Source organism: Maniola jurtina, chromosome 7 (assembly GCF_905333055.1).
Source record: "Maniola jurtina chromosome 7, ilManJurt1.1, whole genome shotgun sequence".
NCBI classification, from domain to species: Eukaryota; Metazoa; Arthropoda; class Insecta; order Lepidoptera; family Nymphalidae; genus Maniola; species Maniola jurtina.
Genome location: NC_060035.1, coordinates 1,640,760 through 1,667,786, shown reverse-complemented (window position 1 = coordinate 1,667,786; position 27,027 = coordinate 1,640,760). Strand labels below are relative to the sequence as shown.

Sequence of the window (27,027 nt, the reverse complement as noted above, 5' to 3'; positions counted from 1 at the left end):
TTGTATCAATGATAAATAGTGAATATTTATTCGCAATGAATTCGCAATCCGTTACTATCCGTTACGCAATACTTCAAACGCAGCAATAAAATGAGGATTGTAGAATAGATTTACAGCCCTAGCACACTGGGACGCCATGGCGACGTCGCTGGCTACGTAGCCAAATGAGGTTGCCTAATACAACAATTGCACAACAACTCAACACCAGCGAACACAAACACGCGGCCGTCCGTCCTTGCGATCAGTAATTGGCCACTGAGTGAGGTAAAATACTCACTTGTATCGTATTAACTTACTTGTATACAAATTACTGGCAACTTGGCTATGCATCAACGGTTCACCAGAGTAAGTATACAGTCTCCTTGTAGGGGCCGGTCAGACGTGGCTACGCTTCCAAAATGGCGAAGTCACCAAATTAAAGCCAAGTGAGATAATTGTCATACGAATTGTTTGGATACGCAGCTGGCAACGTCGCTATGGCGTCCCAGTGTGTTAGCGCTCTAAATGAGGATTGTAAATTAGGAATAGATTTATGGATGTTTTCTTTGGACAGGAGATTGTTGCGATCAGCTGTGTCTTTTGGCTTTGCGGATACGACTTTATTTCTCCCCAATAGTTTTTACAATTTTTTATTGAGACTTTGTTAAAATAATGTTATTATTCTTGGAAAGTTCATTTCAGAGAGTTGTGAATGATTTATGATTTGGTGAATGAATGGAAGCCAAGGTTGGGTAGAACAAGCATTACCTCATCACAATAGTCTCGTCTCAGAGCACAGTCTCAGAGTGAGAAGAATTTGGCCATAGTCCACCCCACTGGCTGATTGCAAATTGATAGATTATGTTAACACACCTTTAAAACATTATAGAGAATTCTCAGGCAAGCAGGTTTCCTCACGATGTTTTCCTTCAACGTTAAAGCAAGTAACTAATATTTAATTGATTAAAATTAAGACGCACCTAATTTCGAAAAGTTAGAGGTGCGTGCCCGGGGTCGGACCCCCGATCTCTGATTAGGAGGCGGACGTCTAGGCTATCACAGGTCTTTCTTTAACTACACCCATGAAAAAATAACGTCGATTAGTTACTTCGTTGCAACGTGATTGATAATTGAGGGACAAACACTTTTGCATTTATAATATCTAGTGATGGGACAGTGCTCATCCAAGTCGTCAAGCGTTAACTAACACAAATGAAAAAATAAATTATAATATAATTTTCGTTACTATTCAAGTTATTTATTTATTTTATTTCATTGAAAAAGGCACATAAAACAGGTTGTAAATAAAAAATAATTAATATAAAAACTATAGATTACGATCTAAGTAGCAACCCCTAAAAGGTGTACACAACATTACCTGATTAGGTAAATGTATCATCATCATTATCATATCACTGTTCGACGTAGGCCTTCCCTATAGAGCGCCACCGCACCCGGTCCTCAGCCTTCCTCATCCAGCCACTTCCCGCCAGCCGCTTTATATCGTCGGTCCATCGTGCTGGAGGGCGTCCCACACTACGCTTGCTTAAACGCGGTCTCCACTCAAGGACTTTCCGGCTCCAACGGCCATCGCCTCTACGACAGGCATGGCCTGCCCACTGCCACTTCAGCTTGCTAATAGTTTGGGCTATGTCAGTGAACTTGGTTCTCCTGCAAATCTCCTCATTTTGGATCTTATCCCTCAGGGAAACTTCTAACATAGCCCTCTCCATAGCTCACTGAGCAACTTTGAATTTGTAAACAAGACCATTTGTCAGTGTCCACAAATGGTATGAAATGTATGCCTTACAAGATTTAAAAACAATAATAATACATAAGAAACGAAAAGGTAGTTTGCCTTTGCAACGAAATCTCTAAAGTGCATGCATTATTTTGCACCGCTCCGTCCGCCCGCCCTCTCGCGGATGCGAGGGCTTCGTACGTGGGCGGGCGGTTCTTGGTTATCCTATTGGAAAATCAAGACGCTATAATAACAATGTATAATAAAATCTTTGAAAAATGTTACAGTAACACTTAAAGCCTTATCTAATTAGTGTACAAATCATGTCCGTGTGGAATTGTGAAAAGAATACTTGCTGAATTTCCGCGCTGGACAGCCAGGCTGATCCTTCGCTCAAAAGAAAACAGCAATTACAATTTCGTTAAAACCATGCTCTTTTTAACCCCCGACCCAAAAAGAGGGGTGTTATAAGTTTGACGTGTGTATCTGTGTATCTGTGCATCTATGTATCTGTGTATCTGTCTGTGGCATCGTAGCTCCTAAACTCCGAATAAAATGAACCGATTTCAATTTAGTTTTTTTTTTGTTTAAAAGGTGGCTTGCTCGAGAGTGTTCTTAGCTATAATCGAAGAAAATCGGTTCAGCCGTTTGAAAGTTATCAGCTCTTATCTACTTACTGTAACCTTCACTTGTCGGGGGTATTATAAATTTTTAATTTACACTTGTATCATTAATGTAATCTATGCTTCTTGTATGAGCATATTTTAAAAAGATTTTTAAACATGTAAAAAGCAAGTCTAAAAATGATTGTGGAATTTTATTCTAGCAGGCTACACTCTTTCTTATCCTTTCTGTCACCAGGTGAGGCTATGAACCGCTATGAAAAAAACTAAAAATAGGCACTATAATAATAAAAATTCCTTTATAATAAAAAAAAATTATGAAAATTCCACCCCTCACTAGTTTTCAAAAACGCCACAAGCGAAACCGGATCAGTTCAGCTAGTTCTATCAAAGTTTTCCCGACGCCAAAGTAAATAAGGCAGCATTAACCATGTAAATGTGCAACCATGATGTCTATAATAATCATATTTCGTTATCTTTTTGTATGGGAGTCCCCATACCAACTATTCAATAATAATAATATGTGGCTATAGTTAACTGTACCTCACGCAATACATAAACAGTAGAGCTAGGTACCTACGGATCCGATCGGACGTCTTTATTATAGGCTGTTAGATTTATTTTTAATCGTGTATTTACATATAAAGAACAAACTGTGAATTGATAACAGCCGGTGTAGTTTAGCGAATCCATTACTTATTATATCTATGGTGTGGATTCCTCGAACTTTCGTAGGTTGTATAGGTATTTATTGACTGACGTACTTCGTCGAAAAGTTCGTTAACCTACTGTTTAAAAAGTTAAAAACAGTTTTCCGTAAGACCCTATCTCTATCGCGCGCACGCACACACACACACACACACACAGACACACACACACACACACACACACACACAAATCGTGCGCAGCAGGCCGGTGTTCCGGTAGTAGTAATAGACAATTCAATTTTCCGCTTGAATTGAATGTTGCGGGAGTGTCAAAATTTAAAAGCGAATAAAAACAAAATTGCTAATTCCTAGAGCACAAGGTACCTACTTAATAATTTTTAACCTCTTTCTACAGTGAGCAATGAGTGCGAATAAGTACGTAAGCAATTTGCTTGTTTACAAAATACCTAAATGGCCCATTTCCGCCCACACGATTGCTTGTACTCATTTTGGTTTGAAATCGATTCTATGTCACCTGCTTTGAAAATATCTACGAATGCTTAGGGTACGTTTTGGAGAGACGATGACCGATGAAAGTAAAAAGTCTCACCGAATCCAAGTTGACTTATCACTACTCATATCAGTGCAAAAGCCATGCGAAAGTGTGTTTATTTTATTGGTTTGTCCTTCAATCACGCTGTAACGGAACAACGGATCAGACGGCGCAAGACCGTGGCGTGTGAAAGACCCTACAAGAGACCTAATTATGTCCAGCGGTGGACGTCTGGGGGGTTGATAATGATGATGATGACGATGATTTATTCGTCCGTCCGTCACTCGCTTCATACAAACGTAGTTCCAATTTCATTTGACTATTAAGCAACCAAAGTCCATGAAATTTTGCAGACATATTCTAGAAACTAATATCTATGTCTGTGGTTTTCCAGATTTCTGTTAATATATTCGGTTTTAAAGTTACGCGGTCTTTAAAAATTTACATACAAATCTTTGAGCCCCTGTAATTTTAAAACTACATATTTTTAGAAAAATCTAAAACACCACAGACACAGATATTAGTTTCTAAAATATGTCTGCAAAATTTCATGGACTTTGGTTGCTTAATATTCAAATGAAATTGGAACTACGATTGTATGGAACAAGTGACGGAGAGAGCCCTGTTAAGGACGCCTTTGCAAAATGAATAGGTATCAAAATTGCACTACTACATAAGTACACTGCCCACACGCACACAGCTGCGTCAAAATGAGTGAATCGACTTGATTTTGATACTTTTATATTTATATTTTATTTTATATTTGGTCATCTATTTTTTTTTAACAGTTTTTTTTTAAATATGTATCTTGACAATAATACAGTAAGTAGAACAGTGCCTACAGACTAAGGGTCTGATGATGAAATATTTCACCATGACTTCTTGGCAATGAACAACATTTCCAAGCTTATGAAATTATGAGCTCCTACTATGACTAAAATAATCTGAGAAGGATAGCATTACATTACCTCCCGACTTGATGAAATTGCATACTTTGGAACCTACTACTGGAACTCAGACACGAATAAAGCTAGGTGTTTCGAGTTTGGGCTCATTTTCTTAGTCATGATGAGATCTTACCTCCGGATTTGTGGAGTGACCTGATGGTATACCTCGGAAGTCACTATTGGAACTCGGAGACGAATAGAGCTAGGTGTTCCGAGTTTGGGCTCATTTTCTTAGTCATGATGAGATCTTACCTCCGGATTTGTGGAGTGACCTGATGGTATACCTCGGAAGTCACTATTGGAACTCGGAGACGAATAGAGCTAGGTGTTTCGAGTTTGGGCTCATTTTCTTAGTCATGATGAGATCTTACCTCCGGATTTGTGGAGTGACCTGATGGTATACCTCGGAAGTCACTATTGGAACTCGGAGACGAATAGAGCTAGGTGTTTCGAGTTTGGGCTCATTTTCTTAGTCATGATGAGATCTTACCTCCGGATTTGTGGAGTGACCTGATGGTATACCTCGGAAGTCACTATTGGAACTCGGAGACGAATAGAGCTAGGTGTTTCGAATTTGGGCTCATTTTCTTAGTAATGAAGAGATCTTACCTCCGGATTTGTGGAGTGGCCTGATGGTATACCTCGGAAGTCACTATTGGAACTCGGAGACGAATAGAGCTAGGTGTTTCGAGTTTGGGCTCATTTTCTTAGTCATGATGAGATCTTACCTCCGGATTTGTGGAGTGACCTGATGGTATACCTCGGAAGTCACTATTGGAACTCGGAGACGAATAGAGCTAGGTGTTTCGAGTTTGGGCTCATTTTCTTAGTCATGATAAGATCTTACCTCCGGATTTGTGGAGTGACCTGATGGTATACCTCGGAAGTCACTATTGGAACTCGGAGACGAATAGAGCTAGCTGTTTCGAGTTCGGGCTCATTTTGTTAGTCATGATGAGATATTACCTCCGGATTTGTGGAGTGACCTGATGGTACACCTCGGAAGTCACTATTGGAACTCGGAGACGAATAGAGCTAGGTGTTTCGAGTTTGGGCTCATTTTCTTAGTCATGATGAGATCTTACCTCCGGATTTGTGGAGTGACCTGATGGTATACCTCGGAAGTCACTATTGGAACTCGGAGACGAATAGAGCTAGGTGTTTCGAGTTTGGGCTCATTTTCTTAGTCATGATGAGATCTTACCTCCAGATTTGTGAAGTGACCTGATGGTATACCTCGGAAGTCACTATTGGAACTCGGAGACGAATAGAGCTAGCTGTTTCGAGTTCGGGCTCATTTTCTTAGTTATGATGAGATCTTACCTCCATATTTGTGGAGTGACCTGATGGTGTACCTCGGAAGTCACTATTGGAACTCGGAGACGAATAGAGCTAGGTGTTTCGAGTTTGGGCTCATTTTCTTAGTAATGATGAGATCTTACCTCCGGATTTGTGGAGTGACCTGATGGTATACCTCGAAAGTCACTATTGGAACTCGGAGACGAATAGAGCTAGGTGTTTCGAGTTTGGGCTCATTTTATTAGTCATGATGAGATCTTACCTCCGGATTTGTGGAGTGACCTGATGGTATACCTCGGAAGTCACTATTGGAACTCGGAGACGAATAGAGCTAGGTGTTTCGAGTTTGGGCTCATTTTCTTAGTCATGATGAGATCTTACCTCCGGATTTGTGGAGTGACCTGATGGTATACTTTGGAAGTCACTATTGGAACTCGGAGACGAATAGAGCTAGGTGTTTCGAATTTGGACTCATTTTCTTAGTCATGATGAGATCTTACCTCCGGATTTGTGGAGTGATCTGATGGTATCATCGGAAGTCACTATTGGAACTCGGAGACGAATAGAGCTAGGTGTTTCGAGTTTGGGCTCATTTTATTAGTCATGATGAGATCTTACCTCCGGATTTGTGGAGTGACCTGATGGTATACCTCGGAAGTCACTATTGGAACTCGGAGACGAATAGAGCTAGGTGTTTCGAGTTTGGGCTCATTTTCTTAGTCATGATGAGATCTTACCTCCGGATTTGTGGAGTGACCTGATGGTATAACTTTGGAAGTCACTATTGGAACTCGGAGACGAATAGAGCTAGGTGTTTCGAGTTTGGACTCATTTTCTTAGTCATGATGAGATCTTACCTCCGGATTTGTGGAGTGACCTGATGGTATACCTCGGAAGCCACTATTGGAACTCGGAGACGAATAGAGCTAGGTTTTTCGAGTTTGAGCTCATTTTCTTAGTCATGATGAGATCTTACCTCCGGATTTGTGGAGTGACCTGATGGTATACCTCGGAAGTCACTATTGGAACTCGGAGACGAATAGAGCTAGGTGTTTCGAGTTTGGGCTCGTTTTGTTAGTTATGACGAGATTATACCTTGAAACTTGTTGGAGTGCTCTGAAGGTATACTTCAAAAGCCACTATTGGACTTTCGAGTCGAGTAGAGTTAGATGTTATGAGTTTGAGCTCGTTTTGTAAGTTCCAATAGTGACTTCCGAGGTATACCATCAGGTCACTCCACAAATCCGGAGGTAAGATCTCATCATGACTAAGAAAATGAGCCCGAACTCGAAACAGCTAGCTTTATTCGACTCCGAGTTCCAATAGTGACATCCGAGGTATACCATCAGGTCACTTCACGAATCCGGAGGTAACATCTCATCATGACTAAGAAAATGAGCCCAAACTCGAAACACCTAGCTCTATTCGTCTCCGAGTTCCAATAGTGACTTCCGAGGTATACCATCAGGTCACTCCACAAATCCGGAGGTAAGATCTCATCATGACTAAGAAAATGAGCTCAAACTCGAAAAACCTAGCTCTATTCGTCTCCGAGTTCCAATAGTGGCTTCCGAGGTATACTATCAGGTCACTCCACAAATCCGGAGGTAAGATCTCATTATGACTAAGAAAATTAACCCAAACTCGAAACACCTAGCTCTATTCGTCTCCGAGTTCCAATAGTGACTTCCGAGGTATACCATCAGGTCACTCCACAAATCTGGAGGTAAGATCTCATCATGACTAAGATAATGAGCCCCAACTCGAAACAGCTAGCTCTATTCGTCTCCGAGTTCCAATAGTGACTTCCGAGGTATACCATCAGGTCACTTCACAAATCCGGAGGTAAGATCTCATCATGACTAAGAAAATGAGTTCAAACTCGAAACACCTAGCTCTATTCGTCTCCGAGTTCCAATAGTGACTTCCGAGGTGTACCATCAGGTCACTCCACAAATCCGGAGGTAATATCTCATCATGACTAACAAAATGAGCCCGAACTCGAAACAGCTAGCTCTATTCGTCTCCGAGTTCCAATAGTGACTTCCGAGGTATACCATCAGGTCACTCCACAAATCCGGAGGTAAGATCTTATCATGACTAAGAAAATGAGCCCAAACTCGAAACACCTAGCTCTATTCGTCTCCGAGTTCCAATAGTGACTTCCGAGGTATACCATCAGGTCACTCCACAAATCCGGAGGTAAGATCTCATCATGACTAAGAAAATGAGCTCAAACTTGAAAAACCTAGCTCTATTCGTCTCCGAGTTCCAATAGTGGCTTCCGAGGTATACTATCAGGTCACTCCACAAATCTGGAGGTAAGATCTCATCATGACTAAGAAAATGAGCCCAAACTCGAAACATCTAGCTCTATTCGTCTCCGAGTTCCAATAGTGACTTCCGAGGTACACCATCAGGTCACTCCACAAATATGGAGGTAAGATCTCATCATAACTAAGAAAATGAGCCCGAACTCGAAACAGCTAGCTCTATTCGTCTCCGAGTTCCAATAGTGACTTCCGAGGTATACCATCAGGTCACTTCACAAATCTGGAGGTAAGATCTCATCATGACTAAGAAAATGAGCCCAAACTCGAAACACCTAGCTCTATTCGTCTCCGAGTTCCAATAGTGACTTCCGAGGTATACCATCAGGTCACTCCACAAATCCGGAGGTAAGATCTCATCATGACTAAGAAAATGAGCCCAAACTCGAAACACCTAGCTCTATTCGTCTCCGAGTTCCAATAGTGACTTCCGAGGTGTACCATCAGGTCACTCCACAAATCCGGAGGTAATATCTCATCATGACTAACAAAATGAGCCCGAACTCGAAACAGCTAGCTCTATTCGTCTCCGAGTTCCAATAGTGACTTCCGAGGTATACCATCAGGTCACTCCACAAATCCGGAGGTAAGATCTTATCATGACTAAGAAAATGAGCCCAAACTCGAAACACCTAGCTCTATTCGTCTCCGAGTTCCAATAGTGACTTCCGAGGTATACCATCAGGTCACTCCACAAATCCGGAGGTAAGATCTCATCATGACTAAGAAAATGAGCCCAAACTCGAAACACCTAGCTCTATTCGTCTCCGAGTTCCAATAGTGACTTCCGAGGTATACCATCAGGCCACTCCACAAATCCGGAGGTAAGATCTCTTCATTACTAAGAAAATGAGCCCAAACTCGAAACACCTAGCTCTATTCGTCTCCGAGTTCCAATAGTGACTTCCGAGGTATACCATCAGGTCACTCCACAAATCCGGAGGTAAGATCTCATCATGACTAAGAAAATGAGCCCAAACTCGAAACACCTAGCTCTATTCGTCTCCGAGTTCCAATAGTGACTTCCGAGGTATACCATCAGGTCACTCCACAAATCCGGAGGTAAGATCTCATCATTACTAAGAAAATGAGCCCAAACTCGAAACACCTAGCTCTATTCGTCTCCGAGTTCCAATAGTGACTTCCGAGGTATACCATCAGGTCACTCCACAAATCCGGAGGTAAGATCTCATCATTACTAAGAAAATGAGCCCAAACTCGAAACACCTAGCTCTATTCGTCTCCGAGTTCCAATAATGACTTCCGAGGTATACCATCAGGTCACTTCACAAATCCGGAGGTAAGATCTCATCATGACTAAGAAAATGAGTTCAAACTCGAAACACCTAGCTCTATTCGTCTCCGAGTTCCAATAGTGACTTCCGAGGTATACCATCAGGTCACTCCACAAATCCGGAGGTAAGATCTCATCATTACTAAGAAAATGAGCCCAAACTCGAAACACCTAGCTCTATTCGTCTCCGAGTTCCAATAGTGACTTCCGAGGTATACCATCAGGTCACTCCACAAATCCGGAGGTAAGATCTCGTCATGACTAAGAAAATGAGCCCAAACTCGAAACACCTAGCTCTATTCGTCTCCGAGTTCCAATAGTGACTTCCGAGGTATACCATCAGGTCACTCCACAAATCCGGAGGTAAGATCTCATCATGACTAAGAAAATGAGCCCAAACTCGAAACACCTAGCTCTATTCGTCTCCGAGTTCCAATAGTGACTTTCGAGGTATACCATCAGGTCACTCCACAAAGCCGGAGGTAAGATCTCGTCATGACTAAGAAAACGAGCCCAAACTGGACACATCTAGTTCTTCTAGTCTTCAAGTTCCTGTCGCAGCCTTCGAAGTTCACTATCAGATCACTATCATGCTCAAGAAAAAAATCCAGCTAACGATAAAATGTGATAATAGGTACATAATATTATCATTATTATCTTACCTTGCCAAAATATCAGCACAATCACGGAATAAGTACCTATAAATATCAGTTAGGGTTTAGTCGAACTATTTTGTGTTCGTACAGCGATCTTTTCCACATCAAAAAATTATAGCAACCGACGCAGAGACCACCCACGAAGGCGGCTGGCCGCTGACTGATATAATTTTGAAATCATACCATTGCCCGCCCAATACCAAAATAACCCTTAGTGCACTGTATTAAGGTTTGCGGTTGAAGCAAAATACGTGAAAAATTTAAACACGATGTTTTTATTTATTTTTATAATACTATTAATATAATAATCTCACATTTTGAGGTACACATTATGTGCTAACGGAAAATATTTATTAGAAGAATAAAATCCGTACGTAAACTGAGAAAAATGTACCTAAACTTGACCCTAAATCGTTAATTCTGCGTGGAAGAGGTGAAGGAAAATCGTTCTTATAGTATCAAAATTAATGATTTTATCAAAAAATTACTTGACCATCTCGAGATAAAGGACCAATCTATTTTTAGCAATCTGTAGTTCCAATTTACTTAGTATATTTTAGCCACAAAGCGTACCGAAAATCTATACAAGTGTGCAAATACGTCCTTAACTCTACAGTACAGCCGGCGTTTCGCAACTCACCTTTAACTCCTAGTAAGGCTAGCTGACAGACAGACAGTTTTTATTTATTTATAGCTAGTAGGTATGATTGAAAGACGCTCGCGCGGGCAATTTGGCCGCGATCCAGAAGTACCGTGCCCCTTCTATGCCCTGATTTTCGGTATAATTGAGTGCTTCCTCACTTTTGTATCTTATATGAAATATCGGCGGTGATGCATTATCTTCAAATATTATTTATCTACCTGCTTCAAGATTTTCATATGTACAAGGTTATCACTTCCCATATGTTATGTATTATGGTTTGTCCTTCAATCACGGCTCTGCAATGGATCGAAGTGATTTTTCCATTGGTAAAGCTAAAGACATGGATAGTGACATAGCTAAAATCAGAATTCCCACAACTAAAAATCCAAAGAAGTCGTAGGCATCATCTAGTTTACATATACAGGAACTTTTCAATCTTGTCCCCCCCTTCACCATTTTACCACCGAACCGCAAGACGTCGGGCGAGTTTCCATCCTTATGTCGTTGACATTCCATCTACACGCACGAAACGTTTTGCGTCTTCATTTCTCATACGCATGGCTAAGGTTTGGAATACTCTTCCGCGATCTGTGTTTCCTACCAATTACAATCCGGGTATCTTTAAAACAAGAGTGAATAGGCACCTTCTAGGTAAACGCGTCCCATCTTAGACCACATCATCACTTTCCATCAGGTGTGATTGTGGTCAAGCTTACCTAAAGTGAATAAAAAAAATAAAAAAATCTTAGTAGTTAAAACGTCGGCCCTCCTACCTATTCGAGGGTCTTGGGTTCGATCCCACGTACGCAACTCAAATTTTAGAAGTTACAGAATGTTTATGTCGTCACATCGTCCGCATGGATTTACATTTCTTTAAAAATCTCGCGGCTTAGAATCCTTCCTTTAGGTTACTCATCTTTAGCCCTTTAGGTCTATTGATTTAGATGGTGCTTAGTCTGTCAGTTAGTTCTCAGGGCCTGTTTTATAACCTCCAGATAAACATTACTTTACGAGATCTAAGGCCCCTTTTACACGGTAGCTTTTTTACGTCCGTTAAAAAAGAGTCCAAATAGAACAAACGTATTCCCAAGTATACACGTAAAAAAGCGTTGACGTGTGAACATATGCCTACTTGAGAATACATTTGTTCTATTTGGACTCTTTTTTAACGGACGTTAAAAAAGCTACCGTGTAAATGAGGCCTTACAAATGAAGACGTTATCACAGTTTTTATATTGGGAATCTGTCAAAATATCAAATTTATTCGTCAGATAGTTTATCTGGCAGTTTTCTCTCGTTGTTGTTTTATGTGTTAGATGTCGCACGCTCTAACGTCAACACTATAAATTCATCCAGTTAGTTTGTATGTTTCCAAATAACTATGTCATGTAGTTTTACGTTCTACACGGCGAAAATAGAAAATATTTGGAATTTATCACATATAATACGAATAAAAAAGATCATTTCAAATAGAAATAGGTATACCTAACATCATTTTTTCAGTGCGATTGAGTTACGTTGTCATTTACATTTCTTGGTGACAGAATTATTGACGCGAAGTATAATAATTTCGTCAGTGATTACGAAATCGCAGGCGGTTCGTTCAGAGTTATTACTTTACCTCTGGCTACGTCAATGTTTTTTAAAAAAGGAACCCTTATAGGATCACTTTGTTTTCTGTCTGCCTGTCACCAAAACTTATAGGGTATTCCCAATGACCTAGAATCATGAAATTTGGGAGATGGCTAGGTCTTCTAGCACAAGTAAAGGAAAAAATCCGAAAACCGTGAGTTTTGGTTTCATCAAAAAATCTGTTCAAGAAAAAATAACTATGTAGTTTAATCATAATATGTCTATAGATAGCGCTGTCCGTCATTAACTTGCAGAGTTCTACATAAAAATGTTAGGTATATCTTGTAAGATTGTACGGAACCCTTTGTGTGCGAGTCAGTCTCGCAGTTGGCCGGTTTTTATTTAAAATCCCCACGTTTTTTGGCGATCACGCAGAAACTATTTTTTTTAGGACAATTGCAGTAGTTTGTAGTTAACATTTGTGGTGATTATAGTAACCAGTTATTCAGAGTTGCGCATTTCTTACTAATAAATCTGTATCTAATAATTATGGTACTTCAGACTTCTGCTCATGCCGACTTTGATAAATAAATAAATAAATAAATAAAAGTTTATTTAGCTCAATCACAAAAAATACAAGAATAAGAATTAAGATACATTGAAACTTAAATATGAATTAAACTTAAAACTAGAGAATACTAAAACTATTATTGTGACTGTGAGCTAAAAGGGCTTTGCCTCAGCAAGATGCTGCAGTATTTGACTACTGCAGCGCTGATTTTCAGGCAGAGCCCTGGTGTCACGACCTGACAACGAAACAGTGCATCTGCATATTAGATGTAAAAAACAACTAAAAAAAAAGAATTAGTAGGGTAGAAAAGATATCATATATATTTTATAATGTATTGTATATACATACATATATAGATAGTATACAAATATAAATATGAGTAGGGTCGACATGTCTTCAGCAAGTAATACTTTGATGATATACTTTTGCGCGTAACTTTGTATCTGGTCAACTGCCAACGTTAATTAAGTAAATTATGAAACAACAGTATCACATTACATGAATAGAAAGGTTATGTCGTAATTGTCCAGTGTTCACCCACAAACATACTGTGGTCAATAGCCGCGAGACTTACCTATCTTGATTTCATTTGAAAGTAATGTAGGTACTCCACCTACCTTTTTTTTTTATACACTAGCGCTTGGCTGCAATCAGACCTGGTGGCAAGTGATGATGCAGCTTAAGGTGGAGCGCGCTTGCCTAGAAGATGCCTATTCACTGTTGACTTGAAGATACCCATATTATAATTGGAGGGGAAAACTGATGCTAGAAGGGGGTTCCAAATCCTAGAGGTTTAGGAATGAAGAGGCAATCGCTTCGTACGTATCGGTGGAATTTCGACTAAGTACGGGTGCAGACTTTGGCGATTCCTTGCAGTACAATAGTAGAAAGGTGAAGGAGGTCGAAAAGTTCTTGTGCACACTCTCCGAAATATATCCTGTAGAATACCGATAGACGGGCAACTTTGCACCGATGTTCCAAACTGTAACGTTAGACTTTAAACTCGAATTAACGAAAATCACCACAAACCATACACCACTCGTACTAAATGTATAGCTCTATAGAGATACCTGACCTGGTAACCGCTTGGTTGCGCAACCAATTTGGTGGCGGAGGCAACCGGGATCTTCATTTTTAAACAAATACGTTTTAAAGTCTTCTTGGAACAAACTATAAAGCATCTAAATAAGTGGCGTCCGTTTTATTTTACTATGTATCATTAGAATTGAAGCTGGTTCACATTAATCCAGCTGGTTGATAACGGAAAAGCTGCATCAATTCTATGATCAGCAGAATTTTATGGAATTCTTACTGCAACAATGCATTTCAGGCAGTAAGTAATGAAAGAGTGGCAGCCAATCAGAGGAGATTCCGATCGTCACACTATGTGTCAAGCTATGGCAGTAAGCTCCCAGCAAAGACCACGTTCCGTACGTAAAAATTGTTGTTCTTACCCCCAATATATACTAGGTACTTAGTAGGTTAATGTGATTGCCTGTGTTCTACAGAGATCTAATCTACACCCTATGTGTTGTTACTACGCTACGATGCGCCTTGATTTAACCCTCATAACTCAAAGGTCAGAAAACGATCGACGGTTTAAACTTCACACACCCTACCCGTTGCAATATAATTGATGTAGGTACTTACCCCTATAACATGTGTCATGCATGGTCAAGGCTATTTTTTTAAAAAGCTTTCCAGTTGAAATACGGAGTTGGATGGAACTTTATGGATCCTCTGACTGGATGAATGTAAATCGGGCATTAGATACAACATCCGGCAAGAGACTCGAGTATTTCGGTACTGATTCAAAACAATTGAATTTATAAGTTTAATCTTTATTTACGTGGGCAGCGTAACAAAACTATGGTTTTATTTACGTTCATTCATTCATACTCACGTTTCAAGGATTCATACATCGATCGATTAAATGCGGACGTTTCCATAGTGTTTTGGATGCGGGTTCCGTGTTAGCAAAATCAATCATTGAGCTTGAAAGTTTAAACAAACATTCAAGGCTATTTTGCCTTAAATGATTATGAAGTAGTAATTATTTCCATCCACCATCAATACGCCTGTATGCGTCCAACGCTGGACATTAATTTTGTACTTAGTTCTTGCATAGTGCGGCACCGTACACGGTCCTGCATCATCTCATCCACCGACTTCCTGCCAACTTTTAAATGTTCTCGGTCCAACTCCAGCTGGAGGTCGTTCCTACTGCGCTTACTGACGGATTTTCCTCACGAAAAACAAAAAAAAACCGGCCAAGTGCGAGTCAGACTCGCGCACCGAGAGTTCCATACTAGGGTATTTTTCCGTCATTTTGCACGATAAATCAAAAACTATATAACATAAAAATAAAAATAAGTCTGTTTTGGAATGTGCAGGTGTCCTTTGATATGATACCCCACTTGGAATAGTTATCTTACTTGAAAATTAAAACACATTTTAATTTTTTTTTCTGTGATGTAAACACTAATTCCCGGTTTTCGGATTTATTCCTTTACTTGTGCTATAAGACCTTCCAAACCAAATTTCCAAAAAAGCCAAAACATTGCCTATCAAAAAGAAGATTAGAAAAGAAAGAAAGTACAAAGTAGGTTAGATAAAGAAAGAAAGTACGAAATTAAGTACTTGCACACTCAAATCCTGTGCAAGTGTCAATAAAATTGTAAACATAAAACATACATTTTTCGCACGTGAAAGAATGTTTATCTTCATAAATAACGTGTTTATCAGCGGCGGAAGAATAAACAATGATATTGAGTAAAACAAATTGTTTGGTAAACATTTCATTCTTTCAGTGGAACGTTGCTATTGTCGGCTACGTGTATCGGTGAATGAAAAAATTGCACAAGGATAGCTACTTCATCTTTAAGAAAACTCGCTTGGTAGAGGGATAGAGAAATCGCTCTTTTACAAAATAATAATTTTTACAACAAATTGTCAGTCAATTGTCGGTCATCCATACTAATAAATGCGAAAGTGTGTCTGTCTGTCTGCTATGTTTTCACGGCCCAACCGCTGAACCAATTTTAATGAAATTTGGTACAGGCTTGGGGTACATCCCGGAGAAGGACATAGGCTACTTTTTATCCCGGAAAATCAAAGAGTTCCTACAGGATTTAAAAAAAACCGAAATCCACGCGGATCTATGTACACCATCGCGATTATATCAATCAACAAATGAAAAGATATAAATGCATTAGATGCTGGATTTGAACTAAAACCGTAAAATTTATCAATGAAGGAACTATTGAGAGACATAAAGCAGTTTTCAGCAATGAGGAAACGATCACAGAGAGACAACCAGAGGCGAATACCCGCAGGGGTAATTACAGATGCATACTTTCTAAATTAGTTGTAGAATCAAATTCAAAATCTTGTGAAACGCATAATCATGCGCAAGAGTTCAAACAGAATCATCAAAATTCGTTTCTATATTTACAAATATAATATGCCATTTCAGAGCGAGTTGCGAGTATTAAGCTTTGCGATACAAAACAGTGCACGCAGTTGGAAGTTTATTTAAATAAATAATTATTATGATGGAGCGTTTTCTTGGCAAAGGATAAGACACTATTGACAGATGAAGGTCGCCGCGACTAGACGTCAATGATACATTGACACTAACTAACCAGCTTGAGACGCCCGGGCGAGATCAAAAGGATATTCGTGTTCAACCATAAATCTATTGTCTTATAAACTTGAGATAAATGCTACGGATTTATTGCGAATTGTACTAGTTATCAAACGACTTCCTGTGGCTTCACAAGAATCTATAAACTTCGACCAACATTGCCAGCTAAGCAAAATCTTATCAGGTTTGGACCGGAAAGCGCATCTGTATTCTTGGCTCAAGGTACAATTTCTAGGGTCAACTATAATAATTAAACAAATAATTAATAATTTATCTGAGCCGGTCCGAGAGTTTTTGATATTCATGCAGGCAAACAGCTACAAACGCAAGCGAAGTGAGCGCGAAATGTTTATATTGAAAAGTTTCTCAAAAATAAGTTTAATCTAAATAGATACTCAAAAATAGATAAAGCGCGAACGAAGCGAGTACGAAGTTTTACAATATTACCCATGGGAGACGCATTTGTTTCATTTTTGGCACCCCCCGAAATCCAACCTATTTCGCAACCTATGTCGCAATTTGGTAAAATGGGTACGAATTTTTTTTCGGCCCCGGCCCTAAATTACAGCTGCAGTAGAATAAATCGATCGAACGTGCAAATGAAAGACAGATATTTTAATTTTATTTGTATACGTAAGATTTGTGAACAGTATCGTTTAATTTATCCCCAGCGTCTGGCATCTGTTGGACAACATCACGTTCCAAATATTTTACTTATCAAACGTTAATATCAAAATTATGTTTGTTTGAAAGGAATATAAATAAATACTTCTTGACGACTTTAAGAAGAAATCAGAAACCATCGAAAAGTTCTTTTTCTTAAATTACTGGGCTATCTTCGCTTTCTTAAAATAGAGGGACTAAGTTTAGACTTACCAAGCTCACATAAGTATGAACTTTTTGTACTTTAACATAAGCTTGCGCTTAGTAAACACCAAGTATAAGTAAGTGATAATACAGCCAAAGGTGGAGCGCGTCTGCCTAAAGTTCCTATTCGCTCTTATTTTGAAGGTTTAGTTAGGAAAACGGAAACCGGGACTATGTTAGGGTGCGATGCGACAGTAAAATAGTGAGCGGGTGTGATGTAAATCACACTTTTTCTAAAATGAAGACATGAAGTTTTCCTATACATAGTATCTATATAGGGCAACTTTTTGAGTAGGTACATACTACATACGTATAGCACTCTCAACGGACTATTTAAATGGTAGTTCATTCACCATAAAAATTGTTAACAAATACAATAAGCCTCCATAAAAGTCGCGCAAACCTTAGTGCCGAGTTTCGTATGTTCAAAACTTGTTGTCGATGCTCTTGTCTGTAAGTTCACTATGTTTTGCATCTCTTACAAAATTACCATAAATTCCATTAGGTATTATCTGAGCAGCTGGTATTCAATCAATATGCAAAGTGAAGTATGTTAAAGTTTAATCTTACATTGCTCTCAATACCCGACAGTTGCACGATGCTGGAATTAAAGATCCTGGAAAGACGTTATTCATAAATTACTTTACATATATTCGTCAAGATAGAAGAGTAGAATCTAGTTCTAGTCTCAAGAGTTTTAAAGTTAGTAGAGTAGAGAACTTAGAATAAGTAGAGATTTTAGTCATATATGTATGACGTAATGTTCAGTAGTAACAAGTGTAAATTAAAAATTTATAACACTCCCGACAAGTGAAGGTTACAGTAACTAGATAAGAGCTGATAACTTTCAAACCGCTGATCCAATTTTCTTGAATTATAGCCAAGAACACTCTCGATCAAGCCACCTTTCAAACAAAAAAAAAACTAAATTAAAATCGGTTCATTAGTTTAGGAGCTACGAAGCCACAGACAGATACACACGTCAAACTTATAACACCCCTCTTTTTGGGTCGGGGGTTAAAAATATGACCCGACTATAGCGAATTTCATCTGACTATTGCCTTTGAGCGCTAATGAGATATTACAAGTTAGAACATGCGTATCTGAAACCACGTGTATTCAGTCTTGCTGTAGAAACTCAGTTTTCGTTCTTGCTTTTCAGATAAGGTCAGTAAATGAAATTAATTACGAATGTAATAGTAAAAATGGGAGAAAACTGAGCACCGGAAGGCAAGAGAGTGAATGCCCCTTCCTGCGGCCGTTTCTAATGCCTTTATAATTGCTTTTATACGGCGTAGATGCTAACACCACAACCTAAAACCACATAAAACCGCCCTAACCTAAAACTACACAAAATACACGTTTAGTACCTATAATTTACCTTTTCAGCCAGTTTTCACCCAAAGCTTACGCAACTCTTAAGTTGCTTTCAAACTAGGAAATATACATAATATAATATATAAATATCGCTCACCCTACTTTTAAATGTCACTGTTCACACTTAGATGTAATATAATAATGATGTAATATATTTAAGTGAGCAATCATAGGGTGAGCGATATTTATATATTACTAGCTGATGCCCGCGACTTCGTTCGTGTGAATGTAGGTTTTTTAAATTCCTGTGGGAACTCTTTGATTTTCCGGGATAAAAATAGCCTATGTGCTAATCCAGGGTATAATCTATCTCCATTCTAAATTTCAGCCCAATCCGTCCAGTAGTTTTTGCGTGATGGAGTAACAAACATACACACACACACACACACACACACACACACACACACACACACACACACACACACACACACACACACACACACACACACACACACACACACACACACACACATACAAACGTTCTCCTTTATAATATTAGTGTGATACTAGCTGATACCCGCGACTTCGTTCGCGTGGATGTAGGTTTTTTGGAATTCCCTCGGGAACTCTTTGATTTTCCGGGATAAAAAGTACTTAGCCTATGTGCTAATCCAGGGTATAATCTATCTCCATTCTAAATTTCAGCCCAATCCGTCCAGTAGTTTTTGCGTGAAGGAGTAACAAACATACACACACACACACATACAAACTTTCCCCTTTATAATATTAGTGTGATTTTATTTCCGTAGTTTGAAGGCAACTTTACGAAAATTGAAAACAAGCTCATTCAGAATGCACTCTAAAAAGTGATAAAACCTTTTACTAACCTCTACAAAATAATCAATAAGCTACAAGTAATGGGTTAGCCGTCAGGGCGCAGTATGCTTTCAGTCAGTTCCAGATTCGTTGCATCCTTGGCTGCGACCTTTGGCGCGCTTTCCGCGACTAATGGAAAGAATATGCCAAGCCCCTGAATCTATGGCCATTTACTTTACATCTGTTTAGAAGCTAATGCTTACCCATTAGGCGTGGAATTTAGCGGAAATATATTCAAATGCGTATTATTTACATAAATGTCTAGCAACCTACGATTATTATATTACAACAAAGCTACGATTTCATTGTAATACTGTAACTTTATTAGTTTTATTTTTATTTTTATCTACATTTGACTCGATCGATATTTTGTATCCACCTATTGTATAAAAGTCTGGTCAGTCGAGATTCTTTTCTTACATAATACCTATTATGGTTCAAATATACTTGCTTCCAAAATCTATATAATTAATATTGTGTCGAATGCCAATGAAATAAATTAACTATAGTTCATATTTTACATCGTTAAGGTGCCCACGCACTCGAACTGAAACGCAGCCGAACTGCGCGTCGCGGCAGCGTGCTGCACGATATTCTCTCCAGCCGCGACGCGCAGCAGTGACGCGCTACGCGGTACGCGCGTCGCGGCTGGAGAGAATATCGTGCAGCGCGCTGCCGCGACGCGCAGTTCAGCTGCAGTTCAATTCGAGTGCGTGGGCACCTTAAGTCTTTATAGTTCACAAGAGTGGAATTTCCGAGAATCCGTTCCGAGTGTATTACTCAAACCTCTAAATCTAGAAATCTACTAGTCTTTTAGGTTAGGTACGTTGATACGATAGTCAGTCAATTTCTCCTTTAAATTCTAGGTGTCGATGTAAAGATCGATATTATAAACTCTAATCAATTTTATCCCAACCTTGATTGCAATGTTTTGATCTACTCCCAAAACTTAATTAATGATAAAACAAACATGCCACTCTTTGCAAAGGGCAACTTGGCAACGTTAACGCAAACTATAGTTAACGAGTATTGTTTATTTAAAAACACTCAAGGAACAATGATAGACCATTAGCAGATTAGACCATTACAGTTGGACGGTTAAACCACAATCTAAAAACCAACTGCCAATACATTTGTCCGACGTACACGTCTAGAGACGAAACCTAGAGGACACATCGTTTAAGTAGGAGGACCGAGACGCGGGAGGGTCCTCTCAAACAACATACGCCACTTTAATTTTTCTAATGACTATATTTTCTAACGACGAATAATAATCCTGGTTGCCTGGAAGAGATCACTCCAGTGATAAGGTCGCCCTTTGTTTTTAAATCTATCCTGTATTTTATTCTTTGTCATAGTATTGAACAATAAAATTGTTTAAATAAAATAAATGAATAAATAATCGTCGGGGCCAGTACGATAGCAATCATAGGTACTACGACGGCACGTGTTTGACTCTCTTGTTTTTGATTTGATGTTGTGTTCATAACAGGGTGTGAATTGTGAAGGACCAGAACCGGGATGGTCCTCTCTAACTGCATATCCCATTTTTTTTATTGGTAGTTGGGGTAAGTTCGGTAACAGCGTAGGTGCCTACGGTCTACGAACAGTGTGTATTGATGCCGCTCATCCACAAACATTTAAGGTGTGGGGTCACTGTATGGTTTTTCTTACACCGTGATTTGACTGAAGTAGACATTGCATTATGTTGTTTCAGTGGATTCCGTACAAATTACTCGAACAATAAACTGTTAAAATGCTTTCACGAATAAAAAGAGCAGTTTGGGATCTCGATTTATAAACGTATGACTGAAATAACGGGGAGCCATTATTACAAAATGCGTTAAAGTTTTTTATGTTTTACGATTGTTCTTTGCCTATTTTTACTGTTTGTAGGTATTGTGAAGAAAAAATTGCTGAGTCACACACACACAAGAGGGTCATCTCCCATGACATACTGATTTACCTAACTAGTATAATCAATAATAAAATGTAATATAAAGACGTAAAGTTTGTAAGTTTAAATGTTTAAATCTCCGAAACTAATAATAATCTGATTCTGAAAAATCTTTGACTCATGGATAGCTACATTATATCTACGTGCTACGGCTATAAATTACGCGAACAAAATCACGTTAAAAAGCCAGGTCATAATAATTTTATTTTATTACATACGTATGTATGTAACTGCTCCACAACTGTATTCAGTGGTGGAGCAGTTTGCAAAAGCATTGAATAAAATGCGTAGACCGAGACAAACGAAGAATTGCGAAAAATGGAAGAAAACTGTGAAGGAGGTTAACCCACAAAAGGTTAAAGTGGAGGTTCAACAACAGTATGAAGTGGGTTGTTTCGAACCCATGAAAAAATCTCGTGTAGTAAACTGTCAACGCTTTTTAACCCCCGACCCATAAAGAGGGGTGTTATAAGTTTGACGTGTGTATCTGTGTATCTGTGTGTCTGTGTATCTGTCTGTGGCACCGTAGCGCCTAAACTAATGAACCGATTTTAATTTAGTTTTTTTTGTTTGAAAGGTGGCTTGATCGAGAGTGTTCTTAGCTATAATCCAAGAAAATCGGTTCAGCCGTTTGAAAGTTATCAGCTCTTTTCTAGTTACTGTAACCTTCACTTGTCGGGGGTGTTATAAATTTTTAATTTACACGTGTACTTATTTTCTAATAAAAAAGTAATTTGCGCTGCGAATTTATGGACGCAGTGAAATCATTAACATGGGTCATTAAATATTATTTATTGGTGTGTCATTTCAGCAGAATTCCTAAGTTTTATGTTTCACGATTGTTTCTCTTTTAACCCCTGTGACGAAGAGCGACTTTCTTAGTATAGATTATAAACATTTAGTACTTAAGATGATTGCTTGAGATTTTATTGCGATTTTATTGAATTTCAGAGACTAAGTTGGTAAGTTCTTTAAGAAAGATTTTTTTATTGCAAAACCTTGCGCTAGACGACGAACATGCTTAAGAATGAAAAATAATGATGAGATGTACGTACGCTTGCCTAGAAGATGCCTATTCACTTTTTCCTTGAGGGTGCTCAAGTCCAACTCAAGTCATACGTGGCAGGCAACAAGGACGCCGGATGAGTTTCACAGCGGTTCATAAAGTAGGTTGAAATGGATGAACCGTGTGAGTCATTAGTGGAAGATGGCATTTTTGGCATTACCCTATGGAAAAACTTAAACAGAGTTTTAATACTTAAGAGAAGAATATTTAACTATACCTAGTTACCTACCTATGTTTGTTATTGTGCATTGTGTGGAGTCTACATCTCCTGAAAATGTCCCGGTGTCGGAGTGAAAAGTAACTAGGTACATTGACGGCCATATTCACAAACGTTACTATGTGGTCTCACAGTAAGCTCGAACGCATAGTGTAGGTTCCACCAATCAGATCATTCTAAATTGACGTGATACAGTCATCTGATTGGTGGAACGGACACTGTGCGTTCGAGCGCACTATGAGACCTCATAGTAACGTTTGTGAATACGGGTGTTAGTGTGTTTTGTCTGTTTTGGTAGCGAATTAAGCTTCTGGTTCTTTGTATATCACGGACTTTCGCAAAATAACGCATTCAACATATCCAAATCGGTCATTACCACATTGACACTGGTTTGAAGAAGGATTTTTTTTTTAAAAAAAACAGCAACAGTAAAAATAGCACATAACAACTGATGAACTAAGTGTTACTTAACAAACAATTATTTTCCTGTAGATCATCAGTAACGTAAACACTATTACATGTACATAGGTAAACAATACAGTACTGTACTGGTTTCCTCAATTCGATCCAAATGGCCGATCATGGGGGCACTAAATGTTTTTGTGGGCATTAAACTTGGCATCGGGTGGTCGTTACATGTTGATAGCCTAGTTAATGAGCGTGGCATTTGCTGATATTGGAGATCCACGGTCGTTATTGAAGACGATACATCAAATGCTAAAGAAAATAATTAAATCGAACCCGTAATTTTCAGCGCAAATACTTTTTACTAGCAATAAAGTGTCGAAATTACAAGACAGCGTACAGACGTCTCAATTATTATGCAAGCTGTTATTTTGGTAGAACAGATTTACTAGAAAACCTAGGTTTATAGATTGACTAGATTAACCGCGACTTCATCGTTTTTTAAAGGTCTCGTTGGAATTTTTAAAACCCTTTCTTAGGGGAAGCCCTAGACTGTAGACAAAAATGTTTAAGTTTTTCCTGAAAATATAATAAGATTACTATTCTAAATACTTAAATTTATTATGAAGAACGGGCTTTATTGTCAATGCTGTTATGATAATCCATGACGATAAGAAATATCATGATTCATGAAGCTCGGACTACTTTACAAAAGTCTGTCGTAGAGGACTTTTTTGGTTTCCGTATGCATGAAAATATATTGCATTTGAACCAAAAAGTTTGTAACTTATTCAGCTGCAGACTAGAGTAACTCACCTGATAACCAGTTCCAACACATCTTCTCTCTCGAAGACTTTGCAATACAAGTGTAGGATCTTCAGGCAGGTGTACTGGAGACCAGTCCAGGTCAGATCAGCAGACTTCAGGGCCTCGTCCCAGGGGCAGTTCTCGTGTCTTGACAGGCACAGCATGCCGTCGTCGCGAGCAGTATCCGTTGGAGGCATTTATTCTTTGGTATCTTGTTGTTTTTCAAGAGAACTTTGGTTTGGTTTCGATTCAGTCTTTGAAAGCACTATTATCGATACCTAATGGTGATTTTTGTTTTAGGGATTCATGAAGGAAGACCGTTTTCTTTGTTGAAAAAAGTTACCATACTTCTATAAGAATTTTGCCATAGTTGTTGATGGAAATAGGTGCTGTGCTTAAATATTTATAACGCAATGAGCAAAACTTCCTAAGTTTGGTTTGTTGATCAACCTTAAATCAACGCACGTATGGTTTAGTAGGAGACTCTAACTTCTTACCTCATCTACCAGTCCTTTTCCATCATCACTCGTCCTACTAGTGAAGTCAAATCGATCGATGGCGTTTTCCGGGCATAAGCATTCACGATTTTTCTTTATTGAAAACTAGATAATGCCCATGTTTTAAGTTTTTTTTTTTTAAATTTTATAGACTAGCGCTTGGCTGCAATCAGACCTGCTAGCAAGTGATGATGCAGCCTAAGATGGAGCGCGATTGCCTTGAAGTTGCCTATTCGCTGTTGACTTCAAGGTACCCATATTAAAATTGGAGGGGAAACTGATGCCGGTATGGCCATTTTCATGGTTCCAATCCTGGTGGTTCGAATCAGAAACGAGGAGGCAAATCCGTCCGTTGAATTTCAACTACGTACAGGTGCAGACCTTAGTGATGCCTTGCACTACGATAGTAGAAAGGTGGTTCACCTTAAACTACATCATCACTGACTTGGATGAGATCGCAGTCAAGTACAAATCTGTCACTCATTAAAACAACTTTTCATAAAATTCCAATTGAAACTTTTATAACACTAGCTTAGCTTTTAGTTAAATGTTCCGTTCCCATTAAAAAAGGAATAAAACCATAAACGGTCAGCATAATGTTCTAGCTGCACTATTGTAAAACTTGTTTTATAGCTACCTATTTTACTGTATTTTAGAAATGTAGTGACAAGTTTAGTATTTCTATGCAAAGAAAATATTCTAGTTTTTAACCCCCGACCCAAAAAGAGGGGTGTTATAAGTTTCACGTGTGTATCTGTGTATCTGTGTGTCTGTGTATCTGTGTATCTGTGTATCTGTGTATCTGTCTGTGGCATCGTAGCGCCTAAACGAATGAACCGATTTTAATTTAGTTTTTTTTGTTTGAAAGGTGGCTTGATCGAGAGTGTTCTTAGCTATAATCCAAAAAAATTGGTTCAGCCGTTTAAAAGTTATCAGCTATTTTCTAGTTTTCTTGTAGAAAAGAAGGTTAGATAACCCTTAGGTTCATAATATTCAAGTGTCAATTGACAAATGTCAAGTTGTCAAGATGGACGTTGCCTAGATATACATAATTATTTATTTGAAAATGATTTGTCGGAGGTGTTGAAAATTTTTAATTTACACTTGTAGCTTCACATTATGAAAGATTTAGGATTGAGAAAATCCTTCGCAGCAAAAAAATACCTTCGGTATCTGTGTATTGATTGATGAACGTGTATGAAGTCTACCAATCCGTATTTGGCCAGCAAGGTGAACTATGACCGTTTAGTGCATCTGCACTAGACCATGGCATGCGAGGCAGCAAGGGAGTTTACATTGTACACAAGGTGCATCTTCGCCAATGACTCCCTTCCTTATTTTAAGAGCAGACCCATTTTGAAATAATGATAATGAATAAGATCATCAAGAATTATGATTAGTTCCAAATCTTATAATATACAAGGATTTAATAAAAGTCGCAAGTGCCAGCTAGTAGAGTTAAATAATCCGTTATAATAATAATATTACACGAACATTTTCAGACAATACTAGCCTCTAAGAACAAAACAAGAAAAATAATACGTCCTAGGTTAGCCGAGAGGTCGTTGTTCACATTTTTTATAAATTCATTCATTGACTCATGCTTATATGCCGCTCACCCATTCTGCCTTATACAGATACAAAACATTGAACTTAAAGGTTAAAATAGTAATGTTGCCCTATACGGAACCTATACTTACCCTTTTAAGTTGGACGGAGGGTTAAAAGGACATGATGATAATGCTTTGTTAAATAGGTAATAATTGCATCACCCAGGCATTGGTGACTCGAGGGATTTTTGTGTTATGACTATGAAAATTTTGGATGTAGCGAGCATTTTCGTAGAGAATTTTTGATCAAAAATAGGCGTGTTATAAGTCTGACGTGTGTATCTGTGTGGCATCGTAACTCCCAAACGGATGGACTGATTTGAATGCGGTTGCTTTTATTCATAATTCGAGACTGATCTTAGCAATATTTAATCACAAGATGTTTAACCGTTTGATGATTATCAGCTGTTTTCTCAGCCAGTGTAGATCTCAGTCATCCAGTTGATAGTTAATTACTTTCGGCATCAGTTTTTCTTCCCCCTTTTTGTTAGTAATTCCCTAACTCGTTAACTGAGTAGTTACTGTCATGCCTGTATTGTTAGTTTTAATGACGGGTATATTCAGTTAAAAGCGTACATGTATCACAGAAACAATAGCTTGTCAACGTAAATTGTTTAAATTAGAACTTCCTACTACGCCACTTGACTTGCCCGACATTTGCAATACAAGTTTTCTTATTGGACGCTTCCGTTGCTAGTCGATTTGTGAATCTTTATTAATTAAAGCGATCGCCATTGACCGATATAACCAATTTTAATGCATTTTATTTTTATGCTTGCAAGATTTTAAAGGCTTTGATTAGAATGTGATTGGGATCAGACTGAACTCTACCGATTTTGATTAAATGCGTAGTATGTAAGTCTATTGATTCATATGATTAAGACAATTTTTTTTAAGACTAATCCAG

The 27,027-nt window shown here is 38.6% G+C and overlaps 1 protein-coding gene across 3 annotated transcripts in view; it reads right to left on the bottom strand.

Moving 5' to 3' along the window:
* Positions 1-27,027, bottom strand: part of LOC123866949 (four and a half LIM domains protein 2) — a 209,174-nt gene that overhangs the window by 91,574 nt on the left and 90,573 nt on the right. The window lies entirely within an intron of this gene.